Source organism: Bos javanicus, chromosome 7, assembly GCF_032452875.1.
Source record: "Bos javanicus breed banteng chromosome 7, ARS-OSU_banteng_1.0, whole genome shotgun sequence".
In the NCBI taxonomy this organism is placed as follows: Eukaryota; Metazoa; Chordata; class Mammalia; order Artiodactyla; family Bovidae; genus Bos; species Bos javanicus.
The window spans coordinates 32,711,736-32,724,407 of NC_083874.1; the positions used below are offsets into that span (position 1 = coordinate 32,711,736).

Consider the following 12,672-nt stretch of genomic DNA (forward strand, 5'->3'; position numbering starts at 1 on the left):
CACTCAATAAGCCCTTGTTGATAAGAACACTGTTTTTGCTCCAGTATAATTGCCTAGTCATTTTTACATACAATGATGGAAGTTCTCAGCAGACCTCTGACTGAGGACTCATTAGATATGATTAATGGCCTATATATATATATATATATATACACACACACACATATACATAAATTATCTTCTTTTAGAGCAGAATTTCAAGAAGACAATTTAGAGGACATCCTTATTGATAAAATAATTATTATTTTTTTCTTTTCCAGCAATGTCCTCAGTATTTTAAAACTAACTTCAGATAGCATAACTAGAATATTAAAAAATAATCCTTGACAAGAACGTTCTCATGAAAAATATATCAATTCTTCTTCAGAGTTTAGGGAATAGAAAACACAATTTTATACCACAAAATATTTGAAATGTTAGTATTCCAGAAGTTCTGAATTTGTATGACAAAAGCTTACCTATGACCAAAGAAAACTTATCTTCCAGGTAATGAAAAGCAAATCAAATGAGCAACTACAAATAATACAAACAACACATTTATTTAGAAAAATAAACTGAAAATGCTGTTTGTGTAGTACATTTCCCCATGAGGCATAGATAAATGGCTATAAAAATCTCTTATATGTCAAATACAAATTACAAATGATTTTGTTAAGAGAACAAATAGATGTTCAACACAGATGTTTAGTGTACAGTTCACTGTATTTGACTTCTTCGCTGTAAATGATATAAAATGATCCTCACTAAAAAAAAAAAAAACAATTTTTGATCCCTTTTTCATTCGTTGGACCACCCTGATGCTTTTTCATTATTATTCTGTAGTTCTTTAATCTGAGACAAGTCCATTTTTTTATAACTGATTTTTTTTTTTTTATGGAAGAAAGAGAAATCAATGCCTGGAGAATTCTTACATGTTTCCTTTTTGGACTCCTGCAAGAAACTGTTTGTTGTGGTCTCAAAACTCATGGGACCATCTGTGCAAATAACAGCACACATCATTACCCTGAATGGAAGTGACAGTGCAAATAGTAGAAGTGCGTTGGGAAGTAATCAGTAAGAACTGACCTCCCCTCTCTCAACCAGTATGGAGTGAAGGATCGAATGCAGAAACTTTTCAAGCAATTGACAACAATACTCTTACACCATTATGGCTTTGAAGGTGTACACAAGATGACAAATGTCCTCTCTGTTTGCAAACAACAACATTCTGTCCTTATACTGTTCATTGCGGCAATATTCCTCTGTTCAGTTTTTGTTGTGTATGTTTTTGATTTGTTTACATATTTTGAAATGCTGAGTAATTCTAGCTATAGACACCTATTTCTATACTTTCACCTTCCCAAACGTTACATCAATTTATAATTTACTGGCTTAATTACTAAATATAAACTTTGGGAGGTTCACATCTGGGGATAATTTCAATGATAAAGTGAGATGAATTTTGTTTGTTTGCTTTTTGGTTTTTTGTAGGCTTTTATTTAGTCTTTTTCATTTCTTTTTTTTTTTTAAATCTTCTTGGTAATTTCTGAGTGAAGACATTTAAGGCTGTGGCTTTTTTTTTTTGCCCCCCAGGGCTCTGCTCATGGCTGTCAGACTAGAGGCAGATAGTTTTAAGCAGACCATATCAGTGATCATTTGTGCTCCAAGTTGAGGGGTTTGCTGCTCCAAGATGGACAATTTTCTGGTTATTTCAAAATTAGATCTGGCCTCAAGAAGTCATAGTGATGAATCTGAAGTGAGAAAAATGAACTGACATGCCTCCAAATAAAGGTGTTCCTTCCAACCTGAAGGAGCTGTCAGAAAAAAGAAAGCAAAAGACAAAATATCAGTTTAAATAGCAAGTATAGTTTAATAAAAGATATAAAAATTATTTAAAATGAAGAAATAATTTGTTAGTAGTATGCAATTTAAAGTTCTTTGAATTATTAAGGATTTTACTTTAAAAGTATAATCACATTTTGAACATATATTCCATTTAAATCTTATATATAAAAACAATATTTGATAACAGTCATCAAAATTTAGTAGCACCATGTTTATATTTCAATTAAAAGATCTCTTACCTCTGACAGTTTTTAAAACTTAGGATAAATTTGTCCACTTGTACCAAGTTCTCAAAAGAGTTCATAAATTTTAAGACAATAAACTTTTCAACATGCATCACCCTCAAAAAAAAGTTAATCAAGAAATCAGACCTATTAAGGTAGGACCTTCATTTTCAATTACCAAACAGTATTTTCAAAACATTTTGCCTAATGTAATGTTTCATTGCAATTTATATAGTCTAAATATATTATCAAACTGCCAAAAGACACCCTTTTTCATGATATACCACAACTGCCCAAGAACTAGCCTTTCTTTAGAATCTATGGTACCTTCAAATTAGCACCTTAAAATAACATATATCCACATTTGTAATTAATGAATAAATTTTTCTGAAAACATTGGAAAATAAAACCTAGCCATAATTTTCACCCTGCCTTCCTGACATCAAACAGGCTCAGCACCACTAATGTCGAGCAAGTATGGTATTCTCTTTACATTATGATATAATAGAGAATATTTCTGCAATAATTTATTATAATAGATCCCAAAAGTTATTAAAATAAATCTTGGGCCATAATTGAATAGCAAATTATTAGAAATCTCAGAGACACAGAGTAATGGTTTTAAGTGTATTTTTAATCCCTTAAATCCATCTGAGACCCCCCTGTTTTAAACCTTTTCATTTGAGGGTAGGTGAGGCCCAAGTTCAAGATATTTTCTCCAATACACAGACATACATACAGACAACAGCATAAATCTTTTAGTCCTTCTGTGAGAGACCCTTAATCATTACCATTCTATTGGATGAATTAGAATTATTTTCATTTTTACTCTCAACTACCAAGATACAGTTCCACAATGAAATAATGTAAATAATCAAAATGAAAAAAATAATGCTCTCACTCAACTCTAAGATTAAAACTAAAGAAGTCACCCAACATAGTTAGTAAATGTGTGTTGAGGACTTAATCTGGCTCATCATTAAAGATGTTTTATGAAAGAGAAGTCATAGAAGACAAGCTTTTGTCATGTAGTTGTTTAGGAGGATGCGAGACTGTATCAGTACAGAGGAGTGGAGAAGGCTGGACTGAACTGGCCTAACCTGTACTCAGTGCAACATGGCTTGTATCTATCCGTGTCATTTTGTATCACCTAGAAATATAAATCCTTTATATATGTTTTTCTTTTGCTTATATAGAGGCAATTGGCATTCAAATAATTACTAACGTATTAGCAACAGTTTACAATAATTAAACTTTCAGTTTTACTATTAAAAGCATGCAAAATACACAAAGGTGACTTTCTACAAATATATAGGAACATAATTCATGTACTTGGGACCAAGACAAAAGTCAGTGTACCAATTATATTGTCATAGCTCTGTGATATCGGAGAAGGTGATGGCACCCCACTCCAGTACTCTTGCCTGGAAAATCCCATGGATGGAGGAGCCTGGTAGGCTGCAGTCCATGGGGTCGCTAAGAGTCGGACATGACTGAGCGACTTCACTTTCACTTTTCCCTTTCATGCATTGGAGAAGGAAATGGCAACCCACTCCAGTGTTCTTGCCTGGAGAATCCCAGGGACGGGGGAGCCTGGTGGGCTGCCATCTATGGGGTCACACAGAGTCAGACATGACTGAAGCGATTTAGCAGTAGCAGCAGCTCTGTGATATAGAACTCCTTAGTAGGCTATATCATTATTTATTACAGCTTATTGAAACTGGTAAAACAATCTATCGTTCATTCTAAAATATGTATTCACCTTCCATTGTATATCAAATATGCTATAGGAATCAGAGATATAAAAATGCAATCTCCTGCCCTCAAAAAGATTAGTACCAAAAGGTAATAGTCATAGTAAAAGAAGAGTTGTGTCATAAAATATATTTAACGAATGGGAGCATGCGAGTAGAAGCCTACAGAAAAAGGCATTTGAACTGAGACTTGATGGATGGGTTGGAGTTTGCAAAAGTGATATGTTGCTATTTATTATGAAATGTTAAGTATTGCAGATGGAGAGAACTGCATGGGCAAAGATGCAGAAGCAGGGGAGAGTGTAGTACCTTTAATATTGTATAGCATAGAAGTGGAGGGAGAAAATACGAGGCTAGCAGGAGCCAAAAATGTCTTTTTATTCTATGTGAAAATATTTAGATTTTTATCTTAAATGCAATAGGAACCACTGGAAAATTCTGATGAGAAGAGTGGCTGGAGGAAATGTGGAAAGTACAACGCAAGGGAAGAGGGATGCATATGGCAGACATTTACAGAAAAGCAATGGCAAAGCCATCGGCTGAAAGCAACAACTAATAATTCCAGTTGCAGATGCTTTTTTAGTGGCAAAATGAAGAGAGAAAAATAACTCATTCTTTCTTTCTTCATTGGGATTCCCTTCATTTTCTACCTATTTACGATAAGAGCAAACATTATGAAACTTTCCTTGTTCCACCAAGTTTTCATGGAAGCAGATACTGCCTCTGAGCCCTAAGTGATCATACATTTAAAGTAGAGAATAAAATCTTCTATTCAATAACTAGTACATGTCTAAGTCCTCGATTAGATTCTAAGATTGGGTATTAAGGAACACATTTAAGTCTTGCTGAGTTTTGAAGATACATTGCCAATATCCAGGCCTTTCACTGTATGGTATTAGATATCAATTCAATCTGTCAGACTCAAATATTTCCTCCCACTAAAGAAAACCCCAAATAACATTTTGTGTATAATTTCACAATTAAAATTTTTCATTCATTTTCATTATTACAGGTCTTAAAATACAAACATTTTTAAATCTCAGCATTCTCTTTTTTTTTATGTCTGCTTCAAATATGGAAACATGTAATACACCATCACAATTACACAAGTTAAATAAATTTACTCAGCAGTGAAATATGAAACATAAATAACATATACCAAAATTTTGTATAATCAATAAATTGAAGTGCTCATGGAAATGCTTTCTGATCCATTCTTCAGATTGGTGGGTTGTTTCATTCTTTTTAAAATTTTTAGGCTTTAAGTCATTAAATGTCAAATTACTTTATGTAAGTAGCATCTTAAGTGACTGAGAACATTTCTACACAGCAAGAACAACAAGATTTTAAAATGTCAAAGACAGCAAATAATGCTAAAAAAAAATTGAAAATATTACATAAATTTTGTCCAAATAGAAGTGTCTTATGATTCTATATCTATGTGAAACTTGTAATTTTTATGATTCTTTCCTTTATATTTCTTAAATATAAATACATAAATTTTATATAAATGTGTACTATTCTAAAATATAGTTTATTAAAAAATAAGCATTTATATATAAATATATATTATGTACATATATATATAATTTAAAATATTTTAAACTGTGGGATAATGTGTCATGTTTCATGAGTCTGTTTAATTTTAAGAAGTAGTAACTATGAAGAAATCAAAGTCATTTCAATAAAATCTGTCTTATTTCCCCCAAACTGTTAAACTGATAGCAGCAAGATAAAGTCAAACAAAGATGTATGAAGTACCTATTCTAAGGAAGATATTAGGCCAAGCATGGAAAATTGAGAATAAAAACTTAGATTTCTCTTATATCTAAACACAGAGCTAAATACTTTCTCATATTATTTAATCACTATATCAAGCTATGAAATAGATAGTGGTGGTTTAGTCGCTAAGTCACAACTCCATGGACTGTAGGCCTGCTAGGCTCTTCTGCTCATGGAATTCTCTAGGTGAGAATACTGGAGTGGGTGGACATTTCCTTCTCCAAGGGATCTTCTGGGCCCAGGGATTGAACCCATATCTCCTGCATTGCAGACAGACTTTACCGCTGAGTCAGCAGGGAAGCCCCTAATGAAGTAGATGGTCTAACCAATTTCCAAGTATGGACATTCTGGCTCTGGTGAGACTAAATCAAGGTCAGCACTACAACCTGAAGCCAAATTCACTATCCCTATGCCATTTGACACTATCGCTAGAGAGATGACTATTTGTTAAACAGAGTAGGATCCACATAGACTGAAATATTTGCTATCTGAGCCTTTATAGAAAAAGTTTGTCCATCCTGGTTGAATCTATCTAACTTGTCTGTTGTAGTATTACTTATGAATCTAACTTCATATTTTCCAAATGGATTGCCAACTATTTTAACTATGGTTACTGAATTATCTAAATCTTACTGTGTTTTGATATTCTATTGTTATCATTAAACAATTCACATACATACATGATGTATGTCTGGACACTAGTCATCTCCAGTATACATTTCAGATTCAGATGTCTTTTTCTTTTAGCAAAATTTTAAAATTCTATGGGTCAGCATGGGATTTATAAACTAATTGGGGCAGAATTGACATCTTTATTACAATATTAAAGTATTAATATGAGGAACTTATTGGATCATCACAACTATTTAGACTCCCAGATTAGGTTGCTCAGTACTATTTTCTTCATAGGCATCTTTAACATTTCTTGTTCAATTTATTCCTAGATAGTATATAGCTGTTGTTTCTATTATGCTAGAATATCTTAAATCACATTTTGTGTTAATTACTGGTATAGAAGACTATGTTGAATTTTTAAATATCCTTATATCTAGCTAATTTAATTACTTTCTCTTATTGGTACTAATACATGAAGTGAAGTGAAATGAAAGTCGCTCAGTCATTTCCAACTCTTCGCAACCCCGTGGACTATACAGTCCATGGAATTCTCCAGGCCAGAATACTGGAGTGGGTAGCGGTTCCTTTCTCCAGGAGATCTTCTCAACCCAGGAATGGAACCCAGGTCTCCCACATTACAGGTGGATTCTTTATCAGCAGAGCCACCAGGGAAACTAATAGGTTTTCACCAATTCTCTTGGATTATCAAGATAAATATTCATATCATCTATAAATACTGTTTCATCTTCTTTTCAAAGTTTAGACCTTTTGTGGTTTTTATTTTTGTCTTTTTTCATTTGTTTAGTATCTCTAGTAAAATGTTAAAACAGTGTCAGTGATAGAAGTGGTTCATAAATTTTTTTTTATTATCATGCCTATAATATGGGAAAGTCTTGACTGCTTTTTGTTTTCTTCTCTTGTTATTGTTTTTAAAAATGTTTCTTGAGGCTTTTGGTTATTTATGTTTTTTCTATAAAATTAACTGTTCTACCTACACTGAAACATAGAAACCCTTCCCTTTAAGTGCTTTTCCTTCTGATTCCTAAAGTTCCTCATTTATTTTTTTCTTCCTCATCTTCAATGGCATGATAGACTGAGTAGTTGTATCCCTCCAAAATTCATACATTGAAACCTAATCCTCAATCAAAAGGCCATTCGGAGGTGTGGCCTTTTGGAGGTGACTAAGTAATGAGGGCAGAACCCTCACGAATGGGATTAGTACTCTTTTTTTTTTTTTTAAACTTTACAATATTGTATTGGTTTTGCCAAATATCAACATGAATCCGCCATAGGTATACACGTCTTCCCCATCCTGAACCCTCCTCCCTCCTCCCTCCCTGTACCATCCCTCTGGGTCGTCTCAGTGCACCAGCCCCAAGCATCCAGTATCGTGCATCGAACCTGGACTGGCAACTCGTTTCATATCCTCTATGACCCACAGTGGGATTAGTACTCTTATAGAGAAGACGACAAAGAGCGCTCACCCATTCTGTCATTTAAGAAGTACAGGGAGAAGTAGTAACCAGGAATTGGGCTTTCACCAGACTCTGAACCTGCAGGTGCCTTGATCTTGGACTTCCTGGCCTCCAGTTGTGAGAAATAAATGTTTGTTGTTTAGACCACCCAGTCTAGTATTTTTGTTGACCCCAGTCCTAACTTTTTAGACATTTGGCAAAAAGAATTATGTTGACATTCTTTTCAAAATAAAACAAATTATTTTTAATCAAATCTTCTTTCATAGTTTGATACTTTTTGTTAATTTTGTTTTTGTTTTTATTAGTTTTTCTTATCTACTTTTCTTGAGATCATTTTATTATTCTTTTTTCAATTTTCTGAGTTACACTATAGCTGTCATTTTGAATTTTATTGCATTGTAAGTCAGAGAATAAGGCCTGTTTGGTAATTCAAATTCCTAATATTTGTGTTTTCTAATATGAATGGAGGGATGGCAAGATATTTTTTCCTTCTTTATGAAAAGAAATATGACCTTGAGAGAACTTTCTAGCTTAGTTTCCATGGAAACCTATGTCAGCTGTATTATCAGGCTACATTGCTTATCATAAAAATAAGCCCTGGAAAAAAAAAAAAAAAAGCCCTGATTTGTAAACTGAATCTGGTCTGGGGGGCCTGTGGATGACTATAAATACCTTGTAGAATTTAAGTGAGGTACATTTTTGTAACTGGTGATATTTTTTGCTTATGGGCTATTATAAAAGATACCGACTCCTATCTGGGACATGGGAAATATTAGAATAGGTCTCATCCTTACCCATGATCTCATATTTATACCTGAGCTGTCATTTCACAGTACTGGAGAAAGACTTTAGCCCTAGACACTTGTGGGAACTGCCATGTTAAAGAATCACCTGAATGTGCTCAACTGATTCACTTGGTTTATTGCATTACAGCCTTCTAATGGAACCATTGTCAAGTGTGGCCTGTTAGGGTCATGTGAGACTGACTGTCCAGTTGAGCCTAAAACCAGTACTGGGTATTGTACACATGGAGGTTCTTTTTCATCCATGCATTTATAAAAATGTAATTGGCTTCAATATTCTGTGATGTATAGAAGGCTAAGCATAGTCAGGAGAAGGCTTAAGGGAAAACTGTGTACCCGCTGCATCTTGTACTATAGTCTGAAGATGTAACTAACACCTGAGTCCCCTCTGGATGATGCCAGAGTTGTCTTAGTCATGACATGCCTACAATAATGAAGTCTGATGCAAGGGAGAATTTTGAATGAGATTAAATAACACTCTTTCAGAAAGAATTAATAAAAATGAACAAGCCACTATAGCAAAAGAAGTTGGACAGAGTTTGTTTGTTTTTTTTTTTAATATGTGCAAAAAAAAATGTTTCAAAAACCTTTTAATAAGAATTCTGAGGCAATCTTTTTCTCAAAAGATAGGTAAGCAATGTGTAACCTGTTTGAAAGAGAATGTAGATGAAGCATTCTAGAACATAGATAAGAAGACCTAGGTGGGCTTTTAAAAACATGATGTGACATTTCCTCTCACTCATGTAGCATGCTTTATATTCTGCCCATGTATTGGGTCCAAGTTATAAAAAGTTGAATTGTTTTAGTTATTACACAGATACACATATAACTTCGTCTAAAGCAATTAAATTAGGAAAAGCCAGTTATGGATGTACTTCATTGTCATCTTTACGTTCCATTAAACATCTAGCTAGTTTGGCGTAACATTTTAGTCCATGCTTCACAAACTATGAATACTGAGAAAATTACCTTGAAAATGTTTATTCTGATATGAAGAAAAGCATACTGCTAATTCCAGCATCATGTTTTACATTGGCACAACTAATTTCTTCTTATGAATTATCTATGACATTTTCTAAAATAGAAGTTTGATTCTCTGATAGCTTTCCTGTTTTTCATATCCCAGAGCAGTGCAGATCCTGACTAAGAAATCTGTAATTTCATGAGCAGGACACACTGAACAAACTATGTAATAATGGACTTACTGGGGATATTTAGTAAGTACATGTGTGCCTGACCAAGCAACAGTTTAGAGAGGCGACATTCAAGCCTTTAGGAACAGATGTCATTTTCTAAAATACCTGATACCCTAAAAGACCATGCACCTCAGAATTTCCCTTCTCATCTGAGCTAGTGTATCAGACATGACATTCAATAATCTATTTGTAAATTACTAAGTCTAGTTCCAAAATATGCAGAGTCCAGTGAAAAATAGAATGAATGTCCCTTGTGCAAAAAGCAAGAACAAAAGCTCTGTCCTCTCCTCCCTTGTCTTTCTTTTGTGTGCTATCTAATGTCATGCTCTTCTGAGATAGGTTGAATGCAGACTCACACAAGCTTTACCTTGCAAATAAGAGCCCATCACACGGCTGCCAGTGTTTTGGCCTCCACCAAGCCAAAGGGCGGCAATGATCTTGGCATGTGGGGGGAAGTGGGTAGCCTGGAGCTCATCCTGGTGGGTGGTGAATGTAGAACCACACCTGAGGGAAAGCTTCAAGCCCCAGAACATTCTCTATTATCCTAACAGACTGTACTTATGCAACACAAATTCAAAGATAAAAATTACAAGACAATGACTGCAAAGCATTAAACCCCAAGCTTAAGGCGGTATGTGGGCACATTGCGGGGCGGGATGCTTCTGAAGACATGGCCCTATGCAATTGCAATGGTCACACACCCATGATTGAAAGTTGTCCCAAATAGACTGTTTCATCGGCCCCACTCCAAGCTTAAGGAGTTAAGCTTTGAAATTCAGAATAGCCCCAAGCACATGTCTGCTGCTGCTGCTAAGTCACTTCAGTCGTGTCCGACTCTGTGACCCCGTAGACGGCAGCCCACCAGGCTCCCCCGTCCCTGGGATTCTCCAGGCAAGAACACTGGAGTGGGTTGTCATTTCCTTCTCCAATGCATGAAAGTGAAAGTGAAGTCGCTCAGTTGTGTCTGACCTTCAGCGACCCCATGGACTGCAGCCTACCAGGCTCCTCCATCCATGGGATTTTCCAGGCAAGAGTACTGGAGTGGGGTGCCATCGCCTTCTCCGAAGCACATGTCTAGCTTTGTCTATTACTATGTTCTGTTAGCTTCATTTTTTTCTTCAAAAGCAACTACATAAGAACAATGCACATACCTATATAAGGATTTACATGAAATAAGCTTATTTACATAAATAAGCTAAAGATACACCTTAAAATGTTTACATGACATGGCAACGTCTTAGCAAATGGTCACTTTATTGTAAGTAAATTATTAGTGCCCACTTGCTAAGATGTTTTTTTGTTTTTTTTTCATAGAAAAATAGAATCTTTATCTAGTGTGTAAACTAGCCATCCAAACGTTACCTTCTAAAATAAGGACATACTTTGTAAAATTCATGTATAATATATAGTGTTAGTGAAAATCACTCAGTCATGTCCGACTCTTTGCAACCCCATCTACTGTAGCTGGCCAGGCTCCTCTGTCCATGGAATTCTCCAGGAAAGAATACTGGAGTGAGTAGCCTTTCCCTTCTCCAAGGTATCTTTCCAACAAAGGGATCAAACCCATGTCTCCCACATCATAGGCAGATTCTTTACCAGCTGAGCCACCAGAGAAGCCCAAGAATACTGGAGTTTGGTAGCCTATCCCTTCTCCAGTGTATCTTCCTAACCCACAAATCGAACTGGGGTCTCCTGAATTGCAGGTGGATTCTTTACCAGATGAGCTACCACAGAAGCCCATAATATATAAGTACTGGACAACTGAATATGGGGAAATTCTCTAAGAAAATTAGCAATAAATATAAATAAAAATATAGAAGTTTTCCTATCCATAGAATATCTGCATCTGCCCAGCAGAAAACACTTTGTTATCATGTTAAACTTTAGATTTCTTTTTTCACATGTGTTTATCTATGTAGAATCCTATCAGTTTGAAAAGGATGTTTTTCAATTATTTTACCAATTAATTTAATTCAGTTGAAATCAATTTTATGACATAGTTTTTAATAATGATGGAAATTATGTGTTCTGAAAGATATTATTTATAATAGTGAAGTTACTATAATGTGGTAATGCTGTAAGATATTAATGAGATATTTACAATTATTTCAATATATGTATATCATAAAAGACTTTCAAAAAAACATCTTAAAAGCTTACCTTAGACAGTGGATATTTTTGTCAACCTTTTGAAAAAAAAATTATTACTTCTACATAAATGATACAATTAAATATCATAGTTAAAGTCTTCCTTAGGATAAGAGTAAATTGTGTGGAAAAAAAAGTACTTTTATTTCATCCTTTCAGTTGAAGGTGGAAGTATTACCTTGAAGAATACTTTCTACGAATATTTTTCCTCTGCTCATTATGGGCACAAATGAATCACTAGATTACTCAAGATTGCCACCAACTTGGCTAATGCTAAACTCTGCATGGATTGATCAACTAGCAAACTCTTGCAAATTCTAAACACAGTGCCTGGTATGATGTTATGATTTTGGAGTCTGAGGATCATAATTAAGTTCCATACCACAGTACTTTTAAGGACAAGAAAGATTTTGAGACAAAATTTCCTCATTGGTCAAAAAAAAAAAAAAAAATCACATAGCATTGTTAGGGGAAGCACACTGATTGAAACCGCCCACCCTGGCCAGGCACCATAGTAACCATTTGCATGAGTTATTTTATGACAGAAGATCCTGATAAGGAAGATGGAACTAATAAGCCACCACCAACTGGAAGAGTTCGGGAAAGATCTAAAGGAGACACCGTGTGTCCGTCCACTTCCCAGAATCCCTCTCGCTAGCATCTATCTTGACTGAGTGATGCGTGCACCACCAGGAAAGACTCTGAATTAGAATGATTGGCCAAAGACCACCCACAAACTAATCCCATCACCATAAAACCCGAAACTGCGAGCCACGCAGCAGAGCAGTTCTCCTGGGTTCCCTTACCCTACTGCTCTCCACCCGGGTGCCCTTTCCCAATAAAATCTCTTG

General features: G+C 35.0%; 1 protein-coding gene across 3 annotated transcripts in view; it reads right to left on the reverse strand.

The window, feature by feature from the left end:
• Window positions 1–518: 518 nt before the first annotated feature.
• PRR16 (proline rich 16) overlaps window positions 519–12,672 on the reverse strand; it is a 290,552-nt gene continuing 278,398 nt past the window's right edge. For all 3 annotated transcript variants that reach the window (XR_009737489.1, XR_009737490.1, XM_061422982.1), the window contains one exon: window positions 519–1,793. The gene's annotated coding sequence lies outside the window, so the exon portion shown is untranslated. The remainder of the gene's footprint in view (window positions 1,794–12,672) is intronic.